We start from the raw sequence: 27376 nt of genomic DNA on the forward strand, positions 1-27376 counted from the left end.
AAACACTAAATCCACAGCGGCCCCTCTGTCTAGACTTCTGCTCACCTCTTCATAAAAACAGATTAGGTTAGTTTGACAACTTCTGTCCTTACATGAAGAGACGGAAGGATTTGAGGAGGCCTACATTCACAGAAGATCTGTGCTTAGTTCTCCAAGATGTTTGGAACAACCTCCGTGTCGAGTTCCTTCCAAAACTGTGTGCAAGTACCTAGAAGAATTTATGCAGTTTTGAAGGCAAAGGGTGGTCACACCAAATATTGACTTGATTTAGATTTCCCTTCTAAAAAAAAAAAACTATTAATACTTTGCAGCATTTTTCCACAACTGCCAAAAACTTTTGCACAGTACTGTACATCTTTCACATAGATAGAATGAGTGGGTTGAAAAAAAAAAGCCCTAAGTTCATCAAGTTCAACCTTTTTATATTTATAAACCCCAGTAGATCCAGAGGAAGGTAAATCAATCTTTAAATGTCAGAGAACTACATAAAGTGGAAAATTCCTTCCTGCCGCGGCTGACAACCGGACAGGTCCCTGGATCCACATTCTACATTACTACCAGTGACCCTGTATATTGTGTCTTACAAGGAAATTATTTAACCCTTCCTTATATATCTCTCCACACTTTATTTACCATTACCAAATCCGGTGGGAGCAGGTTCCATAACGTTACGGTTCGTACAGTGATGTGCGGCTTTAGGACTTTGTGATGAAATTGCACTTCCTTTTATTGTTAGCAGTGACCCCGTGTTCTCTGCTGGGCCTGTAAAAAAAAAAAGTTGCTTTGTTTTTATAGGGACATTTCCATATTTATATAAAAGATATCCCCTCCCCCTCAGCCTCCTCTTCTGTAAGGGAATTACATTTAGTTTTGATGACCTTTCTTCATAACATGTCTCCCATAACTCGTATTATCCCAAAATCCAAAATATCCCCCTCCATAAAAAACATGACCATTAAAAGGGAATGTGTCGCTAGAAATTGTTATTTTTTTTCAGTTAAACAGTTAGTATATAAGTGATTAAACATGGTTTTAATTTTTTCACAACTCAGGAAATATTATAAATTAGATTCTCATTTATAACATTTCCATGTTCTGCTCACTAGAGGGAGCAATTCCCAAAATTGCAGCATTGCAATGTGGTAAAGCAAACTCATTGCTTTATGCTGCAAATTTGGGGTAGACACACTCTCTCTAGTGTCCTCACACAATCCCCCCCCTCCCTTATTCTGGCTAGCGCCAGGAGAAGGATGGGGTTGAATCTTCAAACCTCCTACACAATGTGCCGCCATTTTCTGAGCAAATGCACAGTGTAGGAGGATTAGATACAGTGATAATCAGACAGTATAACACGAACATAATACACACATCACATACACAAACATAACTTACCTGCTCCTGCCGCCGCCTCCGCTCCTACTCCTCGCGTCTACATATGGAAGGAAGCCATCTTACTGTCTGGCCGCGGCTTCCGGTCCACATGAAAATGGCGCCGGATTTCGCTCTGCCAAAGACCTTTCTTTTGGTCTGTTTGGGAGCGGCGCATGCGCTGTTCCCACACAGACGGCGTACGCTATAGTGAATGAAACGGCTCCCGTTCGCATTCTCTATGGGGATGTATGTGCCGTATTCCATCTCTGTATGTGTCGTTAATCGACACACACACAGAGATGAAAAAAAAATGGCAGCCCCCGTAGAGAAGTAAAAGTAAGAAAAAAGTACAACACAAAAACACAAATAAAATTAATTTTAATATCATACTAAAAGCAATATTATATAAAAATAATTTTTTTCGTGACACCTTCCCTTTAATTGGTCACCTCTGGTGGTTATTTTGTGATTTTATGCATTTTGCCCGAAAAATAAATTGAACGCTACATACATTTCCTTGAGGATGGTTCTTAAAAAAAAATCTACTGCTCGTCCTGCATAAAATAAGACCTCACACGACTACAATCATGAAAAATAAAATGTCCAACCGATGGAGGGGGTAAACAATTTTACTGGTTTTAAGCCAAAAATCTGTGAGATCATTAAGGGGTTAACATGTAGTAAAGGGATCGAATTCTACACCAACTATAACTGAGACAAATTAACCCCTTAACGCTCAGTGACGTACTATTCCGTCGTGCTGACCGCCCCGTTCGCGCTCAGCGACGGAATAGTACATCACAGGGAAAATGCATCGCCATTTTACAGACGCGTGCACGAGCTGTGACAGCTGCTGTTTCCGACAGCAGGCTATCACAGCTCAATACGCCGGGACCTGTCGCGATGGTCCCGCCTCCACGATCGCCACTATTGGTCAGTCAGTGAGTAACTGTCCAATAGTGGCGATAGACATCTAAACTTCCTCTCCCTGACATCACATCCTGCCGCACCCGCCGTGAACGCCTCTGTTGGAGATAGCGAGGCGTTCAGAGCGGTTGTGAGAAAGAGAGAGAAAAGTAAAAAAGAAAAAAAAAAAAAAAGTTACAAAAAGTCTAAAAAACAACCTTTTTCGGCATCCCACCTCTCCCATCCACTACCCAGTCCTGTACCCTTCCTCCTTGTGTTCCCCAAACGTTGTTGGTCAGTGATCTATCACTGACCACTTCAGGATCAATTTCTTGGTCCCTGGGGATAATTTTTTTCTTTATAAAACATAAAAAAAAAACAAAAAAAACAAACATTTAATTTAGACAATTTAAAGAGGCTCTGTCACCAGATTACCAAATCCCTATCTCCTATTGAATATGATCGGCGCTGCAATGTAGTTAACAGCAAAGTTGTTTGTTGTTTTTTTTTAAATGATCATTTTTGCCCAAGTTATGAGCAATTTTATATTTATGCAAATGAGCTTTTCAATGGACATCTGGGCGTGTTTTCTCGTTTTACCAACTGGGCGTGTAATTGTGTTTTTACCAACTGGGCGTGTATTGTGTTTTTACCAACCGGACATTGTGAATAGAAGTGTATGACGCTGACAAATCAGCATCATACACTTCTTATCGTTCCCACCCAGCTTCTTTCACTGCAGACACACAGCGTGACGTCACCCACAGGTCCTTCAACCTTGGCATCGGACAGAGAAGATACATGGGCTCCAGACGTCCGGGTGGGTAACATGCTCATCTCTAGGGAGTCTACTATGCTTACCTGCACACGGTGATGCTGCTGCAGATTCAACTTTACTCTCTTGGACAGCTGGAGCCAATGTATCTTCTCTCTTCCGACACCAAGGTTGAAGGACCTGTGGGTGACGTCACGCTGTGTGTCTGCAGTGAAAGAAGCTGGGTGGGAACGATGAGGTCACCCACAGGTCCTTCAAACTTGTCGTCGGAAAGGAGAAGATACATGGGCTCCAGCCGTCCGAGAGAGTACAGTTGAATCTGCAGCAGCATCACCGTGTGCAGGTAAGCATAGTAAACTCCCTAGAGATGAGCATATTACCCACTCGGACGGCTGGAGCCCATGTACCTTCTCTGTCCGACGCCAAGGTTGAAGGACCTGTGGGTGACGTCATGCTGTGTGTCTGCAGTGAAAGAAGCTGGGTGGGAACGATGAGAAGTGTATGACGCGGATTTGTCAGCGTCATACACTTCTATTCACAACGCCCAGTTGGTAAAAACACAATACACGCCCAGTTGGTAAAACGAGAGAACACGCCCAGTTGTCCATTGAAAAGCTCATTTGCATAAATATAAAATTGCTCATAACTTGGGCAAAAATGATCGTTTAAAAAAAAAAAAACACGTTGCTGTTATCTACATTGCAGCGCCGATCATATTCATGTTAGGAACCCTCGCCCTAGTTAGGTTTAGTCTCAGGTAAGCCCACTCGTTCTATTAAAACACCAATTTTTTGGGCTGGTTTAGGTAGCAGCCTATTGCTCCTACTTAGGGAAGGAATCAAACATGTCCCAACGGACATTTAGTGGCGAAGAGGCATATTCATTTCTTGCCTCCGACACAGACTCGTTGGATGGTGAGACGCCCCAGGACCACCACTGCAGTTGAAGCCCCCGAGCGAAATGACCCCACCGCAGTTCAAACCCCTGAGCGAAGGGACCCCATTTTGACCCCCACACGAGACATTTATGAGCCCCAAATCCCAGAGTACACAGGCAGCTCAGGGATAAAATTTAATACGGCAGGGCTCAGTGAAATTGACTTTTTCAAGTTCTTCTTCACTGATGACTTTATAGATCTTATGGTCTCCCAGACTCATTTATATGCCCAACAGTATATAACTAAGAACCCCACATCATTGTATGCCCAATCCCACAGGTGGACTCCTGTAGATACAGCAGAGTTGGGGACTTCACTAGAACATGGGGCTTCTGAAAAAGCAGTCCATTAGGACCTACTGGAGTACGGACATCTTATACCACACCCCGATGTACCGTATGGCCATGTCCAGGATGCGTTATGAGGCAATACTTCGCTTCTTACATTATACGGATAATGAGCAGTGCCCACCCCGAGATGACCCCAGTTTTGACCGTTTGTATAAACAGAGACCCCTATTAGACCGTTTCAGTGCCCGGTTTGCCCAAGCATACACCCCCGAGAAGTGTATTTCTATTGATGTGTCCCTGGTGCATTTTAAAGGGAGGCTTCAATTCCGCCAGTACCTGCCGAGTAAGAGGGCAAGGTATGGCGTGAAGATGTATAAGCTGTGCGAGTGCATCAGGGTATACCTGCAAATTTAGGATATATGAAGGGAAGGACACCAGTATTCAGCCCCCAGAATGCCCCACCTTACTGGGAGGTAATGCAAAAATTGTGTGGGATTTGGTGAACCCACTGCTGGACCAGGGTTACCACCTCTACCTGGATAATTTTTATACCAGTGCCCCACTCTTCAAGTGCCTCGCTTCCAGAAGTCCTGCGGCATGCGGCACTGCTAGAAGAAATCTGAGAGGCCTCCCTAAGACTCTGCTTGGGCAAACACTCAGAAGGGGTGAGAGCAGGGCACATTCTAGCAGCAACATATTGTGTGTCAAGTACAAGACAAGAGAGATGCCACACCAGTACCCCTGTACCTGTACGAGGTACCAGAACAGAGACCCCCAAACCAGACCGCATCCTGGACTACAATAGGTACATGGGAGGGGTGGACTTGTCAGACCAAGTCCTGAAGCCCTACAGCGCCATGCGGTGTGGTATAAGAAGCTGGTCGGGCACCTCATACAGATGGCATTATACAATGTGTACATGCTACGTTGATGTACAGGCCAGATGGGAACTTTCCTGGAATTTCAAGAGGTGGTTATCAAGAACCTAATCTTTAGGGACCAAGAAGGGGGGCACCCAGTACTTCTGGAAGCGAGGCCATACGCATCGTACCAGGGCAACACTTTCCAGGAGAAGTTCCCCAAACTGGCAAGAAGGGAAAAAGTCAAAAGAGGTGCAGAGTTTGCTCAAAGAGGGGGATAAGGAAGGACACAATATACCAATGTGACACGTGTCCCGAAAACCAGAGCTCTGTATGAAATAGTGTTTTAGAATTGATCATACAGCCCTTAATTTTTAATCTACCCTGTAGCACTCCGCACAGCTTATCCCTCATCTTTCCCTTCTGAGCCCTGCTGTGTGCCCAGGCAGCTGATAACAGCCACATGTAGGGTATTGCCGTACCCGGGAGAACCCACATTACAGCTTATGGGGTGTATATCTCCGGTGGCACATGCTGGGCACACTATATCGGACACTGATATGCTATATATATATATATATAGAAAATTGCAAATCTCACTCTGCACCATCTGCGGGCGCATTATCTTTTACACAGTACCTGTGGGGTCAAAATGATCACTACACCTCTAGATGAATGTCTTAAGGGGTGTAGTTTTTAAAATGGGGTCACTTCTCTGGGGTTTCAACTGTAATGGTACCTCAGGGGCTTCTGCATACATGACTTAGCACCAGAAAAGCTCCAGTAGGCCAAATGGTGGTCCCTTCCTTCTGAGCCCTGCCATGCCGCACTAAGGACAAATTGGGCAAAAAAATTGGGTATTTTATTCACTGTGAAAATAAGAAATTTTGATAAAAAAATGACATCTTATTGGAAAAAATGAATTTTTTTTAATTTCACAGCCCAATTCAAATAGGTGCTGTGAAAAAACTGTGTGGTCAAAATGATAACAACAACCATAAATGAATTCCTTGAGGGGTGTAGTTTCCAAAATGGGGTCACTATTGGGGGATTCCTACTGTTTTGGCACCTCAACACCTCTTCAAACCTGGCATGCTGCCTAAAATATATTCTAATAAAAAAAAGAGGCCTAAAAATGCACTAGGTGCTTCATTGCTTCTGGGGCTTGTGTTTTAGTCCACGAGCGCACTAGAGCCACAATGTGGGACATTTCTAAAAACTGCAGAATCTGAACAATACATATTTAGTAGTATTTCTCTGGTAAAACTTTGTGTTACAGAAAAAAATTGAATCAAATTGAAATTCCGCAAGAAAAATGAAATTTGCAAATTTCACCTCCACTTGCATTAATTCCTGTGACATGCCTAAAGGGTTAAAAAAAAACTTTCTAAATGCCGTTTCAGGGGTCTAGTTTTTAAAATGTTTTTTTTTAATGGGGTTCCTAATACATAGGCCCCTCAAAGCCACTTTAGAACTAAACAGGTACCTTAAAAAAAAGGCTTTTGATATTTTCTTAAAAATATGAGAAATTGCTGTTTATGTTCTAAGCCTTTTAAAGTCTAAGAAAAATAAAAATAAAAATGTTCGAAAAACGATGCAAATCTAAAGTAGACATATGGGAAATGTGAACTAGTAACTATTTTGGGTGGTATAAGCATCTGTTTTAAAAGCAGATGCATTTAAATTCTGAAAAATGCTATTGCTTCTAAATTTTCTCTACATTTTGCAATTTTTCACCAACACTGAATTTATCAACCACATTTTACCACGAACATGAAGGCTCTGAGCCTTAAGGCCAAAACTAGGCTGCATCCTTAACCCCTTAAGGACGCAGCCTAGTTTTGGCCTTAAGGCTCAGAGCCCATTTTTCAAATCTGACATATTTCACTTTATGTGGTAATAACGTCGGAATGCTTAAACCTATCCAAGCGATTCTGAGATTGTTTTCTCGTGACACATTGGGCTTTATATTCTTGGTAAAATGTGGTCGATAAATTCTGTGTTTATTCGTGAAAAATTGCAAAATTTAGAGAAAATTTAGAAAAAAAATAGCATTTTTCAGAATTTAAATGCATCTGCTTGTAAAACAGTCGGTTATACCACCCAAAATAGTTACTACCGTGTTTCCCCGAAAGTAAGACAGTGTCTTACTTTCTTTTTATCCCCAAAAGCCCCACTATGTCTTACTTTCGGGGTATGTCTTATATTGGAAAAAAATTGTCGAATTATTATTTTTTTTTTTTTCACAAACTTTATTTAACTGTTTTACATATTTTTTTTTAGTCCCACCAGGGGACTTCACTATGCGATGTGCCGATCGCATATATAATGCTTTGGTATACTTAGTATACCGAAGCATTATTGCCTGTCAGTGTAAAACTGACAGGCAACCTATTAGGTCATGCCTCCGGCATCGCCTAACAGGCAGATGCTGAAGGCAGACCTGGGGGTCTTTGTTAGACCCCCGGCTGTCATGGAAACCCGACGGCGACCCGCGATTTGTTTGCGGGGGCGCCGATCGGGTGACAGAGGGAGCTCCCCCCTCTGTCAAACACATTAAATGCCGCTGTCACTATTGACAGCGGCATTTAATGGGTTAAACTGCCGGAATCGGCGCGCGCTTCGATTCCGGCAGTTGCAGCAGGAGCCAGGCTGTGTATAACAGCCGTGCTCCTGCCGCTGATCGCGTGGGTACAGTCTCAGTACCCGCGCCATCACAGGACGGCGCGCTGACGTATGGAGAGGGGGGCGGCGCGGAAGTGGGCAGGAGGCGGCAATACCCCCGTGTTTCCCCGAAAGTAAGACATATGTCTTACTTTCGGGGTACGGCTTATATTAGCCGACCCCCCTGAAACCCCCGATACGTCTTACAATCGGGGGTGTCTTACTATCGGGGAAACACGGTTCACATTTCCCATATGTCTACTTTAGATCGGCATCATTTTTTGAACATTCTTTTATTTTTCTTAGACTTTAAAAGGCTTAGAACATAAACAGCAATTTCTCATATTTTTAAGAAAATTTCAAAAGCCTTTTTTTTAAGGTACCTGTTCAGATCCGAAGTGGCTTAGAGGGGCCTATGTATTAGAAACCCCCATAAAACACCCCATTTTAAAAACTAGACCCCTCAAAGTATTCAAAACAGCATTTAGAAAGTTCTTTAACCCTTCAGGCGTTTCACAGGAATTAAAGCAAAGTGGAGGTGAATTTGCAAAATTCATTTTTCTTGCTGAATTTCAATTTTATTACATTTTTTTCTGAAGCACAGAAGGTTTTACCAGAGAAACACGACTAAATATGTATTGTCCAGATTCTGCAGTTTTTAGAAATGTCCCACATGTGGCTCTAGTGCGCTCGTGGAATAAAACACAAGCCCTAGAAGCAAAGAAGCACCTAGTGCATTTTGAGGCCTCTTTTTTATTACAATATATTTTAGGCAGCATGCCAGGTTTGAAGAGGTCTTGAGGTATCAAAGCAATGGAAACCCACCAGAAGTGACCCCATTTTGGAAACTACACCCCTCAAGGAATTCATTTATGGTTGTTGTTAGCATTTTGACTGCATAGTTTTTTCACATTTCAATTGGGCTGTGACATTAAAAATATGACATTTTTTCCAATAAGATGTAATTTTTGATCAAAATGTCTTATTTTCACAGGGAACAAAATACCCCATTTTGTTGCCCAATTTGTCCTTAGTGCGGCAATACCCCATTTGTGGTGATAAACTGCAGTTTGGGCCCATGGCAGGGCTCAGACGGAAAGGACCACCATTTGTCCTCCTGGAGCTTTTCTGGTGCTAAGTCATGTATGCAGAAGCCCCTGAGGTACCAGTACAGTTGAAACCCCAGAGAAGTGACCCCATTTTAAAAACTACACCCCTTAAGACATTCATCTAGAGGTGTAGTGAGCATTTTGACCCCACAGGTATTGTGTAAAAGATAATGCGCCCGCAGATGGTGCAGAGTGAGATTTGCAATTTTCTACATACACACATATACATATATATATATAGCATGTCAGTGTCCGATATAGTGTGCCCAGCATGCGCCACCGGAGATCTACACCCCATAAGCTGTAATGTGGGTTCTCCCGGGTATGGCAATACCCTACATGTGGCTGTTATCAGCTGCCTGGGCACACGGCAGGGCTCAGAAGGGAAAGATGAGGGGGATAAGCTGTGCGGAGTGCATCAGGGTAAATTAAAAATTAAGGGATGTATGATAAATTCGAAAACAATCTTTCATACAGAGCCCTGGTTTTTCGGGACACGTGTCGCATTGGTATATTGTTTCCCTCCTTATCCCCCACTTTGAGCAGACTCTGCACCTCTTTTGACTTTTTCCCTTCTTGCCAGTTTGGGGTAACTTCTCCTGGAAAGTGTTACCCTGGTACGATGCGTGTGGCCTCGCTTCCAGAAGTACTGGGTGCCCCCCTTCTTGGTCCCTAAAGATTAGGTTCTTGATAACCACCTCTTGAAATTCCAGGAAAGTTCCCCTCTGGCCTGCACATCGATGTAGCACATACGCATTGTACATTGTACAATGCCATCTGTATGATGTGCACGGCCAGCTTCTTATACCACACCGCATGGCGCTGTAGGGCTTCAGGACTTGATCTGACAAGTCCACCCCTCCCATGTACCTATTGTAACCCTGGTCCAGCAGTGGGTGCACCAAATCCCACACAATTTTTGCATTAATTCCCAGTAAGGGGGGGGGGGCATTCTGGGGGCTGAATACTGCTGTCCTTCCCTTCATATATCCTGAATTTATATGTATACCCTGATGCACTCTCACACAGCTTCAAACCATACCTTGCCCTCTTACTCGGCAGGTACTGGCGGAATTGAAGCCTCCCTTTAAAATGTACCAGGGATTCATCAATAGAAATAAACTTCTCGGAGGTGTATGCTTGGGAAAACCGGGCACTGAAATGGTCTAATAGGGGTCTCAGTTTGCATAAACGGTCAAAACTGGGGTAATCTCTGGGTGGGCACTGCTCATTATCCGTATAATGTAAGAAGCGAAGTATTGCCTCATAACGCACCCGGACATGGCCATACGGTACATCGGGGTGTGGTATAAGATGTCCGTGCTCCAGTATGTCCTAATGGATGGCTTTTTCAGAAGCCCCATGTTCAAATGAAGTCCCCAGAACTTGCCCAACTCTGCTGCATCTACAGGGGTCCACCTGTGGGATTGGGCATAAAATGATGTGGGGTTCTTGGTTATATACTGTTGGGCATATAAATTAGTCTGGGAGACCATTAGTTCTATAAAGTCATCAATGAAGAAGAACTTGAAAAAGTCCATCTCACTGAGCCCTGCCGTTTTAAATTTTATCCCTCAGCTGCCCGTGTACTCTGGGATTTGGGGCTCATAAATGTCTGGTGTGGGGGTCCAAATGGGGTCACTTCGCTCGGGGGCTTGAGCTGCGGCGGGGTCATTTCGTTCGGGGGCTTCAACTGCAGTGGTGGTCCTGGGGCGTCTCCTAAGGGGCTCCTCTTCTTCATCACTGGATGAGGAGGTGGATAAGTAAAACAGAGTCTCACCATCCGACGACTCTGTGTCGGAGGCAAGAAATGAATATGCCTCTTCGGCACTAAATGTCCGTTGGGACATGTTTGATTCCTTCCCTAACTAGGAGCAATAGGATGCTACCTATACCAGCCAAAAAATTTGTTTTAATAGAACGAGTGGGCTTACCTGAGACTAAACCTAACTAGGGCGAGGGTTCCTAACACTAAACCTAACTAGATTTTATTTGAACTTCCCTGAGACTAAATCTAACTACGGCGACTATTCCCTGACACTAAACCCAACTAGATTATTTCGAGCTTCCCCAACACTAAACCTAACTACGGTGACGGGTACCTGACACTAAACCTATCTAGATTATTACGAGCTTCCCTGACGCTAAACCCAACTACGGTGATGGACACCTAACGCTAGATCTAACTACGGTGACGGAATACTGATGCTAAATTCCCTGACGCTTTTTGACGGTTCCCTGACACTAACTAACCCCAATACTAAACTAACCAGTTAAATTGGCAAAATTGGCTAAACTAACAATTTTTTTTATTTTTATATTTTTTTTGTTTTATATGAAGAAAAAAACTAAAATAATCCCCAGGGACCAAGAAATTGGTCCTGAAGACTAAGAAGTGGTCAGTGATAGGAGATCACTGACCAAAAACGTGGGGGGAACACAATGAGGAAGGGTACAGGACTGGGTAGTGGATTGGGGAGGTGGGAAGGAGAAAAAAGTTGTTTTTTAACTTATTTCCCTTTTTTCACACTTTCTCTTCTCTCCTTCTCACAACCGCTCTGAATGCCTCACTAACTCCAACAGGGCGTTCAGGGCGGATGTGAGGTCAGGGAGAGGAAGTGAAGCGACTGATCGCCACTATTGGACAGTTGCTCACTAACTGACCAATAGTGGCGATCGTGGAGGCGGGACCATCGCGGCAGGTCTCGGCGTATTGAGCTGTGATAGCCTGCTGTCGAAAACAGCAGCTGTCACAGCTCGTGCACGCGCCGTGGGAAAATGGCGATGCATTTTCCCCGCGACGTAATAGTCCGTCGCTGAGCGCGAACGATACACTTAGCGCGACGGATTATTACGCCACTTTGCGCGAAGGGGTTAGATCTACAATAAAAAAAAGTGACACTTCCAGGACAGATTTTTCCAATTTTAATGTGACTGTTAGGGGGTGAAGAAGCCTCTGCTTTGACTAAGGGAGGTGTTTCAAGCCAGGGACCCCCTGTACGGCAGTAATATTTAATTATAGGATATATGAACAGTAGTTATTTTTCCTTTCACCTAGGCCTCATGCACACGACTGTAAAAACACCCGTTATTACGGGTCGTAATTACGACCCGTAATAACGGGCTCATAGACTTCTATTGAACACGGGTACCTTCCCGTTTTCTTACGGGAAGGTGCCCGTGCCGTTGGAAAAGATAGAACATGTCCTATTTCAGGCCGTAATAACGGCACGGACATCCCATAGAAGTCTATGGAGCTCCCGTAATGTCGGGGGGCTGCGTGTGTGTGCACCCGTCATTACGGGAGCGTTGCTAGACGACGTAAATAGTCACTGTCCAGAGTGCTGAAAGAGTTAACTGATCAGCAGTAACTCTTTCAGCACCCTGGACAGTGAATTCCGATCAGAATATAGAGCAACCTGTATATATAAAAAAAAAAAAAAAAAAGACGTTCATACTTACCGAGAACTTCCTGCTTCCTCCAGTCCGGTCTCCCGGCCGTTGCCTTGGTGACGCGTCCCTCTCGACATCCGGGCCGACTTCCCTGGATGACGTTTCAGCCCATGTGACCGCTGCAGCCAATTACAGGCTGCAGCGGTCACATGGACTGCCGCGTCATCCAGGGATGTCGGGCTGGATGTGAAGAGAGGGAAACGTCACCAAGACAACGGCCGGTAAGTATGAATTTCTTTAACTTCTATTACAGAAAGGGCTGTCCCTTCTCTCTATCCTGCACTGATAGAGAGAAGGGGCTGCCGATTAGTGCAGTGTAATTTTGTAGCCAAAAACGTGCCCGTAAATACGGGTGCAAAACGGGTGGAATACGTGTGACACCGGACCCGTATTTACGGGTGGGAAAAAATACGGTCGTGTGCACGAGGCCTTAGAAGTGCAGAATTGTTGGAGTGTGCAGAAGAGAAGACTCCAGTATTATAAACCTGCAGAACATCTTTCCACACGATTGTCATGTCCGCTGCCCCCACATGGTAGAACTTTACACTCCTCGTGTTATAAAGATTATAAGAGCAGCTCAGATCAGTCACTGGTTATATAAGAGAATGTTCACCAGGGCCGGATGTGGCCGCCTACAGTACGGAGCAGATCATCTATGATGGGGCCCCGTGACCCCCACAACTAACACAGGGCCCTCCGCGACAAGGTTTCTAAGCATCAGAATCCTTACTTTATAAAATACATTCTTCCTCTATGGACTGGCTGCTAGAGGTTACTATTAACAACCCCCCCCCCCCCCTTCCTTAACTCCTTAATGACCGGGCATGTTTGTACCTTAATGACCAAGCCAGATTTGTCAAATCTGGTATGTCTGACTTTATCAGAGAATAACTCTGTGAAAGTTTTGAATATCCAAGTAATTCTGACATTGTTTTTTCATCACATGTTGTACTTTATTTTAGTGGTAAAAGTAGACTGATACGATTTGCGGAAATTAATAAAAAAATAGAGAAATTGAAGAAATTTTGTAAAAATTATCATTTTTCCCTATTTTTAACTGCAATATGTCACATATGTACATACATACTGCACAATTTTTTAATTAAATATATATTTCCATCTCTTTACACTATTTTGGCAGCACTTTTGAAAAAAAAATATTTTTTTCAGCAATTTGGAAGACTTACAAGTTTAGTAATAATTTTATACATTTTGAAGTACATTTTGTTTTCCTGCACCAAGCCAGGTTTTCAGAGGCTCATAGGTGTCAGAATGGTGGAAACCCCCACAAGTGACCCCATTTTGAAAACTACACCCCTTAAGGTATTTATTAAGGGGTGTTGTAAGTATTTTGACCCCACAGTTTTTTTGTAAGAATTCATGCAAAGCAGGCGTAAAAAAATATAATTTCACTTTTTTCATAAAAGTATCACTTTGAAGACCGATTTCTGTGTAAAGCGACCATGAGAATGAAGAAACACACCCCAAAATATATCACCCTGTTTCTCCTGTTTTCAAAAATGCCCCCATTGTGACCCTAATGCATTGCTTGGACACACAGCAGGACCCAAAAGGGAGGGAACACCCGGAGGCTTTCAGGACTCATATTTTGCTTGAAAATGTTTTAGGCCCCACTGTACATTTGGAGAGGCTTTGAGCTGCCAGAACGATAGAAACTCCCCATAAACGACCCCATTTAGAAAACTAGACCCCATAACGTAATTATTTAGGTATATAGTAATTATTTTGACCCCACAGTTCTTTGCTAAATTTAATGCATATCAGGTGAAAAAAAAAAATTTCACTTTTTTCATAAAAGTATTTGTTTGAAGACCGATTTTTTTGTAAAGCGAACATGAAAATGAAGAAACACACCCCAAAATCTATCACCCTCTTTCTCCTGTTTTCAAAAATACCCACATTGTGGCCCTAATGCGTTGTTTGGACACACGGCAGGGCCCCAAAGGAAGGGAGCACCCGGAGGCTTTCAGGACTCATATTTTGCTTGAAAATGTTTTAGGCCCCACTGTACATTTGGAGAAGCTTTGAGCTGCCAGAACGATAGAAACTGCCCATAAACGACCCCATTTCGAAAACTAGACCCCTTAAGGTATTTATCTAGGGGTATAGTTAGCATTTTGACCACACAGGTTTTTCGCTAAATATATTGGAATTAGTCTGTAAAAATTAAAATGTACTTTTTTTCTGAAACAACATAGAAATTTTTATTATTTACAAGGAATAACGAAGAAAATGCACCCCAACATTTGTAAAGCAATGTCTCCCGATTACGACAATACCCCATATGTGGTAATAAACTGCTGTTTGGACCCACAGCAGGGCTCAGAAGGGAAGGAGCGCCATTTGGATTTATGATTTTGCTGGAATGGTTTTCGGTGCCATGTCGCATTTGCAATGCACTGGAGGGACCAAAACAGTGGAAACCCACCAAAAGTGACCCCATTTTGGAAAAACTTTCAAGGAATTTTTCTAGGGGTATAGTGAGCATTTACACCCCACGGGTCTTTTGCAGAGTTTATTGGAATTAGGGCGCGAAAATTAACATCAACATTTTTTCCACTAAAATGTTGCATTTTCTCATTTTCACAAGGGATAAAGGAGGAAAAAAACAACCAATTTTTTATAAAGCAATTTTTCCCGAGTCCGGAAATACCCCACATGGGGTCATACGTTTTTTCATTAGAAATGAATTAACCCTTTTAGGACTGATCCATTTTTTGCTTTCATATTTTAGATTTTCACTACCCGCTTTCCAAGAGCCATAACTTTTTTATTTTTCCATCAATAGAGCGGTGTGAGGGCTTATTTCTTGCGGGAGGAGTTGCAGTTTTTATTGGTACCATTTTTTGGTACATAAAAAGTGATTCAAAAGTTGTATTACATTTTTTTTTTTTAGAGCGAAGGTGACAAAAAAAAAAAACTGCGATTTTGGCGGTTTCAATTATTAAATTTTTTTAAGGTGTTCACTGTGCAAATTAAATAATGGTATATTGTAATAGTTCTGACTTTTACGGACGTAGCGATACCAATTTTGTTACATTACTTTAGAAGAAAAATGCGAAAAGGTGTTTTGTTTTTTTAACTTTAAAAAAAAAATCTCACTACTAATAACTATAATTCTTCTACACATTTTATTAATCAATCCCCTTAGGGGACTTGATCCAGCGATCATTGGATCGCTGGTACAATACACTGCAATACTAATGTATTGCAGTATATTGTTATTCTTACAGGCTTCTGTAACAGAGCGATCGCTGTTCCTGTCCGTTAGTACCGAGGGGGCCTGCTGTAATACACAGCCAACACCCGCAGCGTATGGAGCGGGCTCAGCATGTGAGCCGGCTCCATACATCAACCGCCGCACCGTGACGGGCAATTAAGTCATAGTGCGCAAAGGGGTTAGTGCACTGCGGATGGTTCAAAGTGAAAATTGCAATTTTCCACTGATATGCCATTTTAGTGCATAATATGTTGTGCCCAGTTTGTGCCACAGAAGACAAATACCTCATAAAACGTTAAGCAGGTTCTCTCGGGTATGGCGACGCCGTATGTGTGGGCGCAAACTGCTGTTTGGGCACGCTGCAGGGCTCAGAAGGGAGGGACGCCATTTTGCTTTTGGAGCGCAGATTTTGCTTGGTAGTTTTTCTGATATGTAATCTGTGCGGAGTACATCAGGGTATATGTAATATGTGAGGAGTACATCAGGGTATATGTAATATGTGAGGAGTACATCAGGATATATGTAAGCTGTGAGGAGATCATCAGGGTATATGTAATATGTGAGGAGTACATCAGGATATATGTAAGCTGGGCGGAGTACATCAGGGTATATGTAATATGTGAGGAGTACATCAGGGTATATGTAATATGTGAGGAGTACATCAGGGTATATGTAATATGTGCGGAGTACATCAGGGTATATGTAATCTGTGCGGAGTACATCAGGGTATATGTAATCTGTGCGGAGTACATCAGGGTATATGTAATATGTGAGGAGTACATCAGGGTATATGTAATATGTGAGGAGTACATCAGGGTATATGTAAGCTGTGCGGAGTACATCAGGGTATATGTAATATGTGAGGAGTACATCAGGGTATATGTAATATGTGAGGAGTACATCAGGGTATATGTAATATGTGAGGAGTACATCAGGGTATATGTAAGCTGTGCGGAGTACATCAGGGTATATGTAATATGTGAGGAGTACATCAGGGTATATGTAAGCTGTGCGGAGTACATCAGGGTATATGTAATATGTGAGGAGTACATCAGGGTATATGTAATATGTGAGGAGTACATCAGGGTATATGTAATATGTGAGGAGTACATCAGGGTATATGTGAGCTGTGAGGAGTACATCAGGGTATATGTAATATGTGCGGAGTACATCAGGGTATATGTAATATGTGAGGAGTACATCAGGGTATATGTAATATGTGAGGAGTACATCAGGGTATATGTAATATGTGAGGAGTACATCAGGGTATATGTGAGCTGTGAGGAGTACATCAGGGTATATGTAATATGTGCGGAGTACATCAGGGTATATGTAATATGTGAGGAGTACATCAGGGTATATGTAATATGTGAGGAGTACATCAGGATATATGTAAGCTGTGAGGAGATCATCAGGGTATATGTAATATGTGAGGAGTACATCAGGATATATGTAAGCTGGGCGGAGTACATCAGGGTATATGTAATATGTGAGGAGTACATCAGGGTATATGTAATATGTGAGGAGTACATCAGGGTATATGTAATATGTGCGGAGTACATCAGGGTATATGTAATCTGTGCGGAGTACATCAGGGTATATGTAATCTGTGCGGAGTACATCAGGGTATATGTAATATGTGAGGAGTACATCAGGGTATATGTAATATGTGAGGAGTACATCAGGGTATATGTAAGCTGTGCGGAGTACATCAGGGTATATGTAATATGTGAGGAGTACATCAGGGTATATGTAATATGTGAGGAGTACATCAGGGTATATGTAATATGTGAGGAGTACATCAGGGTATATGTAAGCTGTGCGGAGTACATCAGGGTATATGTAATATGTGAGGAGTACATCAGGGTATATGTAAGCTGTGCGGAGTACATCAGGGTATATGTAATATGTGAGGAGTACATCAGGGTATATGTAATATGTGAGGAGTACATCAGGGTATATGTAATATGTGAGGAGTACATCAGGGTATATGTAATATGTGAGGAGTACATCAGGGTATATGTAATATGTGAGGAGTACATCAGGGTATATGTAATATGTGCGGAGTACATCAGGGTATATGTAATATGTGAGGAGTACATCAGGATATATGTAATCTGTGAGGAGTACATCAGGGTATATGTAATATATGAGGAGTACATCAGGGTATATGTAATATGTGAGGAGTACATCAGGGTATATGTAATCTGTGAGGAGTACATCAGGGTATATGTAATCTGTGAGGAGTACATCAGGGTATACGTAATATGTGAGGAGTACATCAGGGTATACGTAATATGTGCGGAGTGCATCAGGGTATACGTAATCTGTGAGGAGTACATCAGGGTATATGTAATCTGTGAGGAGTACATCAGGGTATATGTAATATGTGAGGAGTACATCAGGGTATATGTAATATGTGCGGAGTGCATCAGGGTATATGTAATCTGTGAGGAGTACATCAGGGTATATGTAATATGTGAGGAGTACATCAGGGTATATGTAATATGTGCGGAGTGCATCAGGGTATATGTAATATGTGCGGAGTACATCAGAGTATATGTAATATGTGAGGAGTACATCAGGGTATATGTAATATGTGAGGAGTACATCAGGGTATATGTAATATGTGAGGAGTACATCAGGGTATATGTGAGCTGTGAGGAGTACATCAGGGTATATGTAATATGTGCGGAGTACATCAGGGTATATGTAATCTGTGAGGAGTACATCAGGGTATATGTAATCTGTGAGGAGTACATCAGGGTATATGTAATCTGTGAGGAGTACATCAGGGTATATGTAATATGTGAGGAGTACATCAGGGTATATGTAATCTGTGAGGAGTACATCAGGGTATATGTAATCTGTGAGGAGTACATCAGGGTATATGTAATCTGTGAGGAGTACATCAGGGTATATGTAATCTGTGAGGAGTACATCAGGGTATATGTAATCTGTGAGGAGTACATCAGGGTATATGTAATCTGTGAGGAGTACATCAGGGTATATGTAATATGTGAGGAGTACATCAGGGTATATGTAATATGTGAGGAGTACATCAGGGTATATGTAATCTGTGAGGAGTACATCAGGGTATATGTAATCTGTGAGGAGTACATCAGGGTATATGTAATATGTGAGGAGTACATCAGGGTATATGTAATATGTGAGGAGTACATCAGGGTATATGTAATATGTGAGGAGTACATCAGGGTATATGTAAGCTGTGCGGGGTACATCAGGGTATATGTAATATGTGTGGAGTACATCAGGGTATATGTAATATGTGAGGAGTACATCAGGGTATATGTAAGATGTGAGGAGTACATCAGGGTATATGTAATATGTGAGGAGTACATCAGGGTATATGTAATCTGTGCAGAGTACATCAGGGTATATGTAATATGTGAGGAGTACATCAGGGTATATGTAATATGTGAGGAGTACATCAGGGTATATGTAATATGTGAGGAGTACATCAGGGTATATGTAATATGTGCGGAGTACATCAGGGTATATGTAATATGTGAGGAGTACATCAGGATATATGTAATATGTGCGGAGTACATCAGGGTATATGTAATATGTGTGGAGTACATCAGGGTATATGTAATCTGTGAGGAGTACATCAGGGTATATGTAATATGTGCGGAGTACATCAGGATATATGTAATATGTGCGGAGTACATCAGGGTATATGTAATATGTGAGGAGTACATCAGGGTATATGTAATATGTGAGGAGTACATCAGGGTATATGTAAGATGTGAGGAGTACATCAGGGTATATGTAATATGTGAGGAGTACATCAGGGTATATGTAATCTGTGCAGAGTACATCAGGGTATATGTAATATGTGAGGAGTACATCAGGGTATATGTAATATGTGAGGAGTACATCAGGGTATATGTAATATGTGAGGAGTACATCAGGGTATATGTAATATGTGCGGAGTACATCAGGGTATATGTAATATGTGAGGAGTACATCAGGACATATGTAATATGTGAGGAGTACATCAGGGTATATGTAATCTGTGAGGAGTACATCAGGGTATATGTAATCTGTGCGGAGTACATCAGGGTATATGTAATATGTGAGGAGTACATCAGGGTATATGTAATCTGTGGGGAGTACATCCGGGTATATGTAATCTGTGCGGAGTACATCAGGGTATATGTAATATGTGAGGAGTACATCAGGGTATATGTAATATGTGAGGAGTACATCAGGGTATATGTAAGCTGTGCGGGGTACATCAGGGTATATGTAAGCTGTGCGGGGTACATCAGGGCATAATAAGGGGGTATAATAATGGAGTAAATAAATAATAATTCATAGATGTGTGGCCGGTGTCGCACTGATAAATGGCGCCCGATCTTATCCGCTTTTGGAACGTTCTGCACATTTTTCATCGCCATAATCTGAAAGCCAGAACTTCTTTATTTTTCCACCACCGGAGCTGTGTGAGGTCTTATTTGTTGCGGGACAATCTGTAGTTTTCATTGGTACCATTTTGGGGTACGTGTGATTTATTTTTTTTTATCACTTTTTGTTCCATTTTTTTGCAATCCTGAGCAAAAAACAGGAATTCTGACACCGTTTTTTAGGTTTTCTTTTTGCGGCGCTCACCGTACGCTATAAATGACATTTTTACTTTATTCTGCGGGTTGGTACGATTACGGCGATACCATATGTTTATAGGTTTGGTCCTTTTTTTTTAGCGTTTGCACAATAAAATGACTTATTTATAAACAAAAAAAATTCTGTGTCGCCATATTCTGAGAGCCATAACTTTTTTATTTTTTAGTCATAAAAGCTGTGTAAGGGCTTGTTTTTTGCGGGACGGATAGAAGTTTTTATTGGTACTATTTTTGGGAACATGCGACTTTTTGATCACTTTTTATTCTTTATTTAGGGAGCGGTGGTGACCAAAAAAATTGTGATACTGTCGTCGTTTTTTATTGATTTTTTTGGGGGTGTTCATCGTGCGGGAAAAATAACATTACAGTTTTATAGTTGGGGTCGTTACGAACGCGGTGATACCAGATATGTGTACTTTTTTAACGTGTTCATTTTTTTTCTATAATAAAAGTTTTATTATAGGAAAAAAAGCATTTAGTGTTTATAGAACTTATAACTTTTATTTTTACACTTTTTTTAAAACATTTTTATTACTTTTTTTACTTGTCCCACTAGGGGACACTTAGTCTTGCAGCTTTGATCGCTGCTGGAGTACATTACACTACACACGTAGTGTAATGTACTCTAACTGTCATTGTGACGTGACTGTCACACTGACAGGAAGCAGAGGAGGAACGGCCGGAGGCTGTTCCTCCGAGGCTTCCGTACATGGCAACCCGGAGGTCATTATCTGACCTCCGATTGCCGTGACAAGCATCGGTAGCCCCCACGATCACTTCTTGGGGGCTGCCGATGTGCTTCAAACCATTTAAATGCGGCGACGGCAATCCGTCGCCGCACTTAAGGGGTTAACTGCCGAAAGCAGCGGCGATGGTCCGCTGTCCGGCGAGGCTGATGTCTCAGCTGTCTAGGACAGCTGTCAGCGCACGTCTGTCACTCTGTGTTTACACAGAGTGACAGTTTGAAATGCGGACGAAAATGCACGTCATGGTGCGGGAACTAGCAGCCGACCAGGACGTGCATTTTCGTCCTTGGTCGTGAAAGGGTTAAAGAGGCTCTGTCACCAGATTTTGCAACCCCTATCTGCTATTGCATGTGATCGGCGCTGCAATGTAGAGAACAGTAACGTTTTTTTTTGTTTTTTTTCAAACGTTCATTTTTGGCCAAGTTATGAGCTATTTTATATATATGCAAATGAGGTTTGAAATGGACAACTGGGCGTGTATTGTGTTTTTAACTGGGCGTGTTTACGTGTATGATGCTGACCAATCAGTGACCAGTCAGCGTCATACACTCTTCTACATTCATTTACAAGCAGCACAGCGTTCTTACTAGAGCGATGTGCAGCCACATACACAAGTGTCCTGATAACGAATACACATGAAATCCTGGACGTCATGTGTACTCAGAATCCTGACACTTCTGACTCGCAATAGAAACGAAATCTCGTTTACCTCGTAATCTCGCGAGATTACGAGTGGCTTGCTGCAATCTCACAGAAAAGAGTTAGAAGTGTCAGGATTCTGAATACACATGACGTCCAGGCTGGAGGTCATGTGTATTCATTATCAGGACACTTGTGTATGTGGCTGCACATCATTCTAGTAAGAACGCTGTGCTGCTTGTAAATGAATGGAGAGGAGTGTATGACGCTGACTGGTCACTGATTGGTCAGCGTCATACACGTAAACACGCCCAGTTAAAAACACAATACACGCCCAGTTGGACATAACGAAAAAAAAAACGCCCAGTTGTCCATTTCAAACCTCATTTGCATATATATAAAATTGCTCATAACTTGGCCAAAAATGAACGTTTGAAAAACAAAACAAAAACTTTACTGTTATCTACATTGCAGCGCCGATCACATGCAATAGGAGATCGGGATTTCAGAATCTGGTGACAGAGCCTCTTTAAAGACCCGGCTATTTTGGCCTTCAGGACGCAAAGGTTATTTGTTTCATGGTCGCATTTCAAGAGCCATAACTTTTTATTTTTCCAAGGATTGGTTGTTTTTTGCAGCCACTTTACTATTTTCCTTGCACATTACTAACACGCCCCAGCCACTTACTGTGAATATCCTCGCGATACGTCATCCCTTTATAAGATGGGAATACCCCTTTAATGACCTATATTCAGAACCCCTATAAGAAAAGATAGGGCGTCCTGTATTATCGGACTTCTGAAACGCTCAGGATTGGGACTGGACAACGCCGCCCTCCCCCCACACACCGTGACCGGACGCCGCCGCCCTCCCCCACACCGTGACCGGACAACTCCGCCCTCCCCCACGCACCGTGACCGGACGCCGCCGCCCTCCCCCACACCGTGACCGGACAAAGCCGCCCTCCCCCCACACACCGTGACCGGACAACTCCGCCCTCCCCCACACACCGTGACCGGACAACAACAACGCCCTCCCCCACACACCGTGGCCGGACAACAACACCGCCCTCCCCCCACACACAGTGACCGGACGACAGCGCCGCCCTCCCCCCACACCGTGACCGGACTACGCCGCCCTCCCCCACACAGTGACCGGACAACGCCGCCCTCCCCCACACAGTGACCGGACAACTCCGCCCTCCCCCACACAGTGACCGGACGACAGCGCCGCCCTCCCCCCACGCACCGTGACCGGACAACTCCGCCCTCCCCCACACCGTGACCGGACAACAACGCCCTCCCCCACACACCGTGGCCGGACAACAACACCGCCCTCCCCCCACACACAGTGACCGGACGACAGCGCCGCCCTCCCCCCACACCGTGACCGGACTACGCCGCCCTCCCCCACACAGTGACCGGACAACGCCGCCCTCCCCCACACAGTGACCGGACAACTCCGCCCTCCCCCACACAGTGACCGGACGACAGCGCCGCCCTCCCCCCACGCACCGTGACCGGACAACTCCGCCCTCCCCCACACCGTGACCGGACAACAACGCCCTCCCCCACACACCGTGGCCGGACAACAACACCGCCCTCCCCCCACACACAGTGACCGGACGACAGCGCCGCCCTCCCCCCACACCGTGACCGGACTACGCCGCCCTCCCCCACACAGTGACCGGACAACGCCGCCCTCCCCCACACAGTGACCGGACAACGCCGCCCTCCCCCACACAGTGACCGGACAACTCCGCCCTCCCCCACACAGTGACCGGACGACAGCGCCGCCCTCCCCCCACGCACCGTGACCGGACAACTCTGCCCTCCCCCACACCGTGACCGGACAACTCCGCCCTCCCCCACACCGTGACCGGACAACTCCGCCCTCTCCCACACCGTGACCGGACAAAGCCGCCCTCCCCCACACCGTGACCGGACCACAGCGCCGCCCCGCCCCCCCACACCGTGACCGGACCACAACGCCGCCCTCCCCCCCACACCGTGACCGGACCACAACGCCGCCCTCCCCCACACCGTGACCGGACCACAACGCCGCCCTCCCCCACACCGTGACCGGACTACGCCGCCCTCCCCCACACCGTGACCGGACCACGCCGCCCTCCCCCACACCGTGACCGGACCACAACGCCGCCCTCCCCCACACCGTGACCGGACTACGCCGCCCTCCCCCACACAGTGAGCGGACTACGCCGCCCTCCCCCACACAGTGAGCGGACAACGCCGCCCTCCCCCACACAGTGACCGGACAACTCCGCCCTCCCCCACACCGTGACCGGACAACGCCGCCCTCCCCCACACCGTGACCGGACCGCGCCGCCCCCACACCGTGACCGGACCACAGCGCCGCCCCGCCCCCACACTGTGACCGGACCACAGCGCCGCCCCGCCCCCCCACACCGTGACCGGACCACAACGCCGCCCTCCCCCACAACGTGACCGGACCGCACCGCCCTCCCCCACACCGTGACCGGACAACAACCGCCGCCCTCCCCCACACCTTGACTGGACAGCCCCGCCCCCAAACCGTGACTGGACAACAGCACCCCGCCCCCACACCTTGACTGGCCCTGTACTAGTGATCGGGGGCCCCCAGTGATAAATGTCTGTCCCGGTACAAACCCTGTAACAGAAAACGTGTTCATATAACATGTCATCTCACCAGTAATCATCTCCTCATGTCACCACCGCCATCATAGCTGATAACAGAGAGAACACACAAGAACGGGCTCCCCACCACATTCACTGCAACAGCGGAAGGCCCTGTGATGACGTCACTGCCATGTGACCGAGCCGAGGGGCGGAGCTTATCAGCGGAGAGGGGAAGTGGTGGCAGAAGACCCTGTGATTACGTCACCACCATGTGACGGGTGGGAGAGGCGGAGTTATCAATGGAGAGGGAAAAGTGTCTACGTCACCCCCGTGTTACCAGGGCGGGAGGCGCGGGGCTTATCAGCGGAGAGGGGAAGTGTTGGCAGAAGACACTGTGATGACGTCACCACCATGTGACGGGTAGGAGAGGCGGAGTTATCAATGGAGAGGGAAAAGTGTCTACGTCACCCCCGTGTTACCAGGGCGGGAGGCGCGGGGCTTATCAGTGGAGAGAAGAGGCGGATGAAGGACCTGTGATGATCATTACGTGATCATGAGGGGAGGAGCTCTGTGAAGGGGCGGACCTCATGTGCTGTGCCGGTAAGTAATACTCACGTGACATGAGGGCGGAGCTTTGTGAGAGGGCGGGGCTCCTGTCCTGTGTGTTGAGTGTTGGATTCAGTGTTTTCTTCTTCTATAGGTTGTCAGCAATTATGTGAGAGCTGGAGCCAGGGGGCTGCTGGGAGTTGTAGTCCTGTCCTCTTATACCTCTCCCTGTAATGTCCTCTGATATCCCATAATAACAGCCTGGACATGCTGGGAGTTGTAGTTCTCTCCTCTTATACCTCCTCCCTGTAATGTCCTCTGATATCCCATAATAACAGCCTGGACGTGCTGGGAGTTGTAGTCCTCTCTTATACCTCCCCCTTTATTGTCCTGTGATATACCATAATAACAGTCTGGACATGCTGGGAGTTGTAGTCCTCTCCTCCTATACTCCTCCCTGTAATGTCCTCTGATATCCCATAATAACAGCCTGGACATGCTGGGAGTTGTAGTTCTCTCCTCTTATACCACTTCCCTGTAATGTCCTCTGATATCACATAACAGTCTGTACATGTTGGGAGTTGTAGTCCTCTACTCTAATACCTCCCTGTAATGTCTTCTGATATCACATACTAACAGGCTGGACATGCTGGGAGTTGTAGTTCTCTTTTCTTATACCTCCTCCTGTAATGTCCCCTGATATCACATAATAACAGCCTGGACATGCTGGGAGTTGTAGTTCTTTCCTCTTATACCTGCTCCCTGTAATGTCCTCTGATATCACATAACAGTCTGTACATGCTGGGAGTTGTAGTTCAATCCTCTTATACCTCTCCCTGTAATGTCCTCTGATATCCCATAATAACAGTCTGGACATGCTGGGAGTTGTACTTCTCTCCTCTTATACCTTCTCCCTGTAATGTCCTCTGATATCCCATAATAACAGCCTGGGCATGCTGGGAGTTGTAGTTCTCTCCTCTTATACCTGCTCCCTGTAATGTCCTCTGATATCACATAATAACATTTTGGACATGCTGGGAGTTGTAGTTCTCTCCTCTTATACCTCCTCTCTGTAATGTCCTCTGATATTCCATAATAACAGTCTGGACATGCTGGGAGTTGTAGTTCTCTCCTCTTATACCTCCTCTCTGTAATGTCCTCTGATATCTCATAATAACAGTCTGGACATGCTGGGAGTTGTAGTTCTCGCCTCTTATACCTTCTCCCTGTAATGTCCTCTGATATCCCATAATAACAGGCTGGACATACTGGGAGTTGTAGTTCTCGCCTCTTATACCTTCTCGCTGTAATCTCCTCTGATATCCCATAATAACAGTCTGGACATGCTGGGAGTTGTAGTTCTCTTTTCTTATACCTCCTCCTGTAATGTCCCCTGATATCACATAATAACAGCCTGCACATGCTGGGAGTTGTAGTTCTCTACTCTTATACCTCCTGTAATGTCCTCTGATATCCCATAATAGCAGTCTGGACATGCTGGGAGTTGTAGTTCTCTCCTCTTATACCACTTCCCTGTAATGTCCTCTGATATCACATAACAGTCTGTACATGCTGGGAGTTGTAGTTCTCTCCTCTTATACCTGCTCCCTGTAATGTCCTCTGATATCCCATAATAACAGCCTGGACTTGCTGGGAGTTGTAGTTCTCTCCTCTTATACCTCCACCCTGTAATGTCCTCTGATATCCCATAATAACAGCCTGGACATGCTGGGAGTTGTAGTTCTCTCCTCTTATACCCCCCCCCCCTGTAATGTCCTCTGATATCACATAATAACAGCCTGGACATGCTGTGAGTTGTAGTTCTCTTCTCTTATATCTCCTCCCTGTAATGTCCTCTGATATCCCATAATAACAGCCTGGACATGCTGGGAGTTCTGGTTCTCTCCTCTTATACTCTCCCCCCCCCCTCCCTGTAATGTCCTCTGATATCCCATAATAACAGTCTGGACATGCTGGGAGTTGTAGTCCTCTCCTCTTATACCTGCTCCCTGTAATCTCCTCTGATATCACATAATCAGGGTATGTTCACATGCAGTGGTTTCACATGTAATTCGGGCGTTTTACGCCTCAAATTACTCCTGAAAAAACGCCCCTAATACGCCTACAAACATCTGCTCATTGCTTTCAATGGGAATTACGACGTTCTGTTCCCATGAGCCTTTATTTTACGTGTCGCTGCCAAAATACGGCGTGTAAAATGACGCTGCGTCAAAAGAAGTGCAGGACATTTCTTGGGACGTTTTTGGAGGCGTTTTTCTTTGACTCCATTGAAAAACAGCTCCAAAAACGGCCGTAAAAAACGCAGAGAAAAACGTGAGTTGTTAAAAAAAGTCTGAAAATCAGGAGCTGTTTTCCCTTGAAAACAGCTCCGTATTTTCAGACGTTTTTGAGTTTGTGTGTGAACACACCCTAGGCCCTGTTCACACAGAGTTTTTTGGGGCGGAAACCGCTCCGCAAAACTCATCAAAAAACCGCCCGAAAATGCCTCCCATTGATTTCAATGGGAGGCGGACGAGTTTTTTTTACCGCGAGCGGAAAAACTGCGTCGCGGTAA

The 27376-nt window shown here is 44.8% G+C and overlaps 1 protein-coding gene and 1 pseudogene across 1 annotated transcript in view; one reads left to right on the forward strand and one right to left on the reverse strand.

The window, feature by feature from the left end:
- The window catches only part of LOC142659669 (uncharacterized), a 75958-nt pseudogene extending 51288 nt beyond the window's left edge, over positions 1-24670 (reverse strand).
- Positions 1-27376, forward strand: part of LOC142654474 (uncharacterized) — a 1458099-nt gene that overhangs the window by 1373949 nt on the left and 56774 nt on the right.

This window comes from Rhinoderma darwinii, chromosome 1 (assembly GCF_050947455.1).
Source record: "Rhinoderma darwinii isolate aRhiDar2 chromosome 1, aRhiDar2.hap1, whole genome shotgun sequence".
In the NCBI taxonomy this organism is placed as follows: Eukaryota; Metazoa; Chordata; class Amphibia; order Anura; family Rhinodermatidae; genus Rhinoderma; species Rhinoderma darwinii.